The sequence below is a fragment of the Lycium barbarum genome, chromosome 9, assembly GCF_019175385.1.
Source record: "Lycium barbarum isolate Lr01 chromosome 9, ASM1917538v2, whole genome shotgun sequence".
Taxonomy (NCBI): domain Eukaryota; kingdom Viridiplantae; phylum Streptophyta; class Magnoliopsida; order Solanales; family Solanaceae; genus Lycium; species Lycium barbarum.
The window spans coordinates 43,358,097-43,364,305 of record NC_083345.1 but is presented as its reverse complement, the minus strand read 5'-3'; the positions used below and the strand labels follow the sequence as shown (position 1 = coordinate 43,364,305).

Here is a 6,209-nt window from a genome sequence, read left to right as displayed (position 1 = left end):
CAATATAATCTCCAGTAACTTTCTTGGCTCTAGCTCAAGTTATTAGATGGGATTTAATGACCCAAATTCTTATTAATTAATCTTTTTCAACCTCAATCTTCCTCTCTCGAGCTCAAATCGAAGTAAATGGACGGGTCTTAAGGTTAGCTAATCCCTTAAGAAACATTAAAGAACGAGATTAATTAAAACAACATTAACCCACTTCATTAGCAATAAAAATTATTCAATACATAAGCAAAACAAGAATTTCATCCAACACTTTAATCATAAAATATTTCTATAGACAAGATTCAAGTGAAGAAGTTAAATACTACACACTTAGATATTCATTATAAAACAAAAAATCAAAAAAATGAAGTAAAGGTTTAAGAAAGTGTTCAACCAAATCTTCAAACCCCAAAGTGTGGTGTAAGAACCTTAGCCTCCAAGAATTATGTTTTGTGCCAAAGATGAAAATATTTTGCCCCAAGCTTCACTTTTATAATTCCCAAATTTCCCAACTAAACAATGACAAAAACAGCCCCCAACTTTCAGTTTTTGCAAATCTGACCCGAAATTGCATTTTTAGCCACTTTTTCCGTTTTCTTCAATTTGGCCTCTTTTGACTTGTTTTCACTTGGTTTCTTTTCCGATCACTTCTAAATCACATAAACCTGTAAAACAGAAGTAAACGACATTAAATGCACTACCTTATCAATCAAACACAGCAAAAGTCTAAGATTAAAGAAGAGATAAGTTGATAAAATACCAACTTATCAAACCCCAAACTTAAACCTTTGCTTCTCCTCAAGCAAATCAAAACTTACAATTCCCTTCAAAGGACTCAACTCAATAGTACACCAATATTATATTAAGTCAAAAAGGTCCACTTTAAGCACAAAAATATGACTTTGATTGGTACCAACAATTAATCCAAAACATATGAATCACCAACTTCTCAAAAACTCTTTTTATTTTTAAGTGTGCATATACCAAACTAATCAAAGTAGCAATCAAGTCATGACAGTAAAGCTTCAAAATTTGCCTCTTTATCACAAAACAACATTCTTTTGTTCATTCCTCTCAATTGAAATATGGAACATTCACAATTCAAGTTCTCATGTGCCCTCACAATTAAGAGAGGATCCCAATTCACAAAATGCAATTTAAAACACAAATGAAATATCAAATGGAAAGAATTAACTCTCTTCTCTCACAAAGATGTTCAAATGCACAAGTAGTACCATAAGCTTGCCCTTTATGTATTTCTCCACTAATATAGACACACTTGGTTCAAAATCAATTAGGACTTAAAGGGTTGTAATGTAGGCTTTTGGTTAAGGTAGGACACAATTTGGGTAAGAGTGACTCAAAACCTCCCTAAGCACTACAATTTTCAACAATCAAAGCACACATCCTTTAAAACTTTTCCACCCTTTTCTTCATCTTTTCATTTCACCAACTAGTCTTCCCTTTATTCACAACTTTTATTCTTCCTTTCCTTTTTTTTCTTTCTTTTGTTCGTTTTCAAGCTAACAAGGAAGGTTCTATTTTTTTTTTTTAACCCTTTCTCCTTTTAACCGACTTCCACATCACAACTTTTCCAACCATCACCCCCAAACTTAGGCTTTTCGCCTATGTTTACACTTTCAAAGCACTTAGGGAGGTAGGATGCCAACAGATAGATCAACAAATAGCAAAAGGTTAAAGCTTGTAACATGGTTGTCAAAGAAAAGGTTAAAGGCTCAAAAGGGGTTGACTAGTGAAAGTATGCAAGGGCAGGCAATTTAAGGCAAAAAACGGTCCAAGGAAGGCCTAACATCATTTTCCAAACCAAGTTAGTCTAGGATTTCGCCTTGAAACACATTTCGGGCAAGTTCTAGACCACAAATAATGCAAAAGAACTCACAAAAACCTCACCACACATGGCACATGAAAACCCAAGTAGAATATGTATCCAAAACCTCAATTGAAACAAATGAACTCAAAAAGTCACTCATAGCCTGAAGAGACTAATTAGTGAAAGTAAGAGCTAAAAATTGAGTCTAAAAGTCAACAAAAATCCTTACTTCAATAATTTTTCTTTTTCAAAAATCAAGAATTCATATGCCAAGGTTTAAATAAGTTGTTACCAATCAAGCCAAAAATTAGCCAAGGGGCAAAAAATCACATCCGGACACCATTTTTACAACTAAACTACAAAAAAAAAAAATCATACTAATAGAAATGTCATTAAAAAAAAAAAAAAAAAAAAAAAACTCAATCTACCAAATTATCATCCATCATGACATATCACAAAAATATCTATCAAAATAAAGTCTCACCCCCCAACTAAAAAGGTTGTATTGTCCGCAACGCAACTAAATAATTAAAGCAAAAATTAGGAGGGACTCCCTGAGAAGATGGTGCCATTGCGCTAGAGCATAAAGAGGAAAACTCTTCCACTTCTCCTTGGGTTGTTCCTGGTTAACTTGAAGCCATTTTGTGTCACAGGGCATTTGAAAAAGATATTAAAATGTAAGAGCACGGTATCAGCAATTAAAACAATGTATTGTGCCTCTTCAAGGCCAAAGTAATTTTAAAATTTGAAAAGGAAGCCCCATTGACTATGTTAATTTTCTGCCAGTTATGATATCCCTGAGACAACTTTGAAAATTATTATCCAAGCCAAGTTTCTATCGTCTCTTCAATCAAGCATACATATTCACACAACTAAGTGCACTTGCTAAAAGTAGCAATGGGAACAACACCAAAATTTCGTTCAAGCAATATCAGTAACCACCAATATATTCCATTCATTCAGGTTCAATAAATCGCCAAATGACTAAACATATGCTCAGTAAATCAAACACTGAAGTGAGAGGAATAAATTTCAACAAGCAACTAATCAAGAACATCCACTCATGGAAATATCCGTTTAAAAATCACAGTAAACTCACTTTCTCTCCAATGTAGACCACTTTTTCATTTATTTTTTTCACCAAACACAGCAAAACTCCCTCTTATACCCGAACCACACCCAAAACATACTTCAACACATCTCTTAATGTCGCTTGGTTACCCAGACTTCACTAGCGAACTAATTTCTCTCTCAGGCAATTTATCGAGCAGGTTGTGTGCATCACTTTTATTAAGCTTTTTATCTTAATTAGGAGGTTGAATTACCCTCCCAAAAAGTATGGGAATTATAGTTCAATCAAAGCTTCATCTCAATCAAACAGCAACACAACAACAATTTCACAATTTGTGCTCTAGCTCTATACCAAAAGTATCACATGAAAAGAAAAATTCTAAAATAGAAATAAAGTGATGGAGAGAAAGCAAGAGGAGGGGAAAGAGAGAGAGGCAATATAACAGAAAAACAAGAAGTGAAGCAGTACCTGGTTGCTGGTGTCTATGATGGGTGCGAGAAGTGGAGAGAGCGTGTGGTGAAAGGAACTGAGAGTTGTTATGGGCATTGGGCATTGGTTGTTATGGGCATTGTGGGAAAAATAAGGGACTGTTTTAAAATTGCAATACCTGGACATTTTAAGTTAGACACATTTTTCAGCACTTTTTTGGCACAAATTGTGCAATTGCAAAATTTGCACTTCTAAACTCCTTAAAATTGTCCAAATGAAGTTCACAAATAATGAAATTTGGCGGAATGGTTTTAAAAAAAAAAATACAAAAGTAATAACTTATCTAAAAATTAATATTTTTTTTTGTTTTTATTTTTGAGAAAAAAAAAGACTTAAAATTTTGAAAACGATGAGTTACCTCCCACCAGGCGCCTAATTTATTGTCGTGGCACGACATGAGTCAACTTTACCACCTTTCCCTCCATTTGGAGGATATGAATTTTCGCCCCAATTTTGAATCATGATTACGATGACGGTCATAGGGCGGTGGTAGAAAAGAAAAGAGGTCAATTCTCGGGTATCGCATTTCACACTTTTTGTTCTTTAAGTGAGAGATGTCCTTTTGTCGTCTTGGCATGGAAAACTTCGAAACGAAAACACCTTGTTCTTCATCTCCAAAATCCCCCATAGTGTAACGGCCCGTTTGGTCGTTTATGCACTTTTGGACTCTTTTTCGTTAAAATACCTTTTCCGTAGCTTTAAATGGTATTCTTGACTTGCGGAAACTGGTGGCACGGTGATTTAATTGGCGGGTACTTTTTGAAATATATTTATTTAATATGTGTGAATAGTTTATTTATAAGACTATGAGTTTCACACATATAAGGTATAAGTTGGTAAATATAGTAGTTGACGGAGTTGATAATTTTTAAATAAAACAAAGTGGTTAATTGAATAAGTGAAATAGAGAGGCTATTGTGGTAAAGAAGTGGGCCAAGCCCATTACCTATTCTGGCTGAACCACGTTGTAGTGGTTGTGGGAATAAAAATATTAGGGTAAATGAGCTTTGACTCTTAAAGAAAAATAAACAAAGGGGCTGCTCAAGAGGTTTTGGTGTACGACATAGTGATTAATTTACTGGTTTTAAGCTTCAGGTATTATCTTTGTGTTAGTTCATATCATGCACTTATTTATTGATTATTATATAGAGGCCTTTGGAAAGTGCATAATTTATTTAATGAACCAATGATGTGGAAGATCATTTGATTACTATTACTAAGGGAAAATATTAGATTGTTCTATGTGCATATTTTTTTTAAGAGTAATTATTGATGTCACTAGTAACTAAATTGCAACATACAAAATGCAGAGAACAACTAGTTAACAATCAATATCTCGTACCTATTGCTGTTACTTGTATCATCATTGGATTATTACCTACTGCTATGCACACTTTGGACGTATCTTTTCGGATTGCTAAAAAGAAAATAAATGAATTGAATTAGGAAAGCATTAACCAATAAAACTTAGCAAATGATTAGGTAATGATGGGGGACTAACTAACGGGGCAGTGAGAGGTTACTTGGTGGGATGCATGTTTTTATGATTTTTAAGTGAACTGCTAGCATTGAACGTTCAGATAGTGTTGATGTTAAAAGCTTCCGCATTTTCACTTTTATACAGAGATGTAGTAATTTTCTTCCATGTTTAGTATTTTTGGGATGTGATAATTAATCTATTGGATATTCATAAATTGTATTGAATTATATGCACACCTTCAAATTCATGACAATTACGATTTTCAGATAATTGAAGGTTTTAAGCCCTAGTCTTAAGAGATGAGAATTTAGGATTTGAGAGACTATTTATGGATGAAATTGACTAATTTTCTTGATATATGACCCTTAGGTTATGGGTGATATGATTTTTCAATAAAATTTCAATTCTGCCCTTGTGGGTCCGTGGTCACTTTTTAAGGTCGTTTTTGGGTTTCGGATATAAGTATAGCAATATGGGTGTCCTTAGATTTGTATTCTAATGTAGATCATATATTTGATAGATTTCGATCGTTCAGAGGCTCTACGCAAAGGGAAGGCTTTGGTTTGATTGTTCGTGGCACTTGTTTGGCATTGAGGTAGGTTAAGGTCTACTTTAGTTAGACTCTGATTAGAGAATCGTATGTAGTTGTAGAAAGTGACGGGGATAGCATGATAGGCCTTCGGGCATGAAGTGGAGGTGAATTCTAATTAAGTTGGTTCTGTCAGCTGTTATGTGGGCTTGTCTCCGTATGTGTTATTTTCTGTGATTATCACCTGTTTGTATCTCCGTCACATACTAACTCACTCATCACATAAAAAGGAATGGTAATATTGATAATTGAACAGTGAACAGTAATATGACTTGTACTTGTTGATTTCATATTGGTGATATTGTTGAGACTGATATCATGCATGACATGTTTTCTATATTATTGTTGTGATGATTGGTGAGGTGAGTGATTGAGAGACTCCGAGGTCTTTGCCGGAGATTGAGAGTGACAGAGAGACTCCGAGGTCTTTGTCAGAGATTGAGAGTGATTGATAGCCTCCGAGGTTTCTGCCGGAGAGCACGAGTGGTACATGGACTTCGCGGGCCTCATGGGTCATGGCTTCGAGGCACTGCCCTTAGCATGTGTTTATGAGAGTGAAATGAGAGAGGTGACTGTTGCATTGCATTGCATTGCATTACATTCATTCACTCATATATTTGACTGATCATCTGGTGAACTATATCTGTCTTGGTTGATTTCATGATTCCTTTACACTTTACTTGTCTATGATACGTGACCATACCTGTTTGCTCTATGTGCTACTTGTTAGTTTCCACTTCTTCATGCGTTATCTAATCAT

The 6,209-nt window shown here is 34.7% G+C and overlaps 1 long non-coding RNA gene across 2 annotated transcripts; it reads right to left on the bottom strand.

Moving 5' to 3' along the window:
- Positions 1-206: 206 nt before the first annotated feature.
- On the bottom strand, positions 207-3,790 carry LOC132611454 (uncharacterized). Of its 2 annotated transcripts, none has more exons than XR_009571656.1 (2): positions 3,360-3,790; positions 207-653 (listed from the first exon to the last, which is right to left on the bottom strand). It is a non-coding gene; the product is annotated as an uncharacterized LOC132611454 (long non-coding RNA). The 2 variants fall into 2 exon arrangements; XR_009571657.1 differs by lacking the exon at positions 3,360-3,790 and adding an exon at positions 2,304-3,353.
- Positions 3,791-6,209: the final 2,419 nt, after the last annotated feature.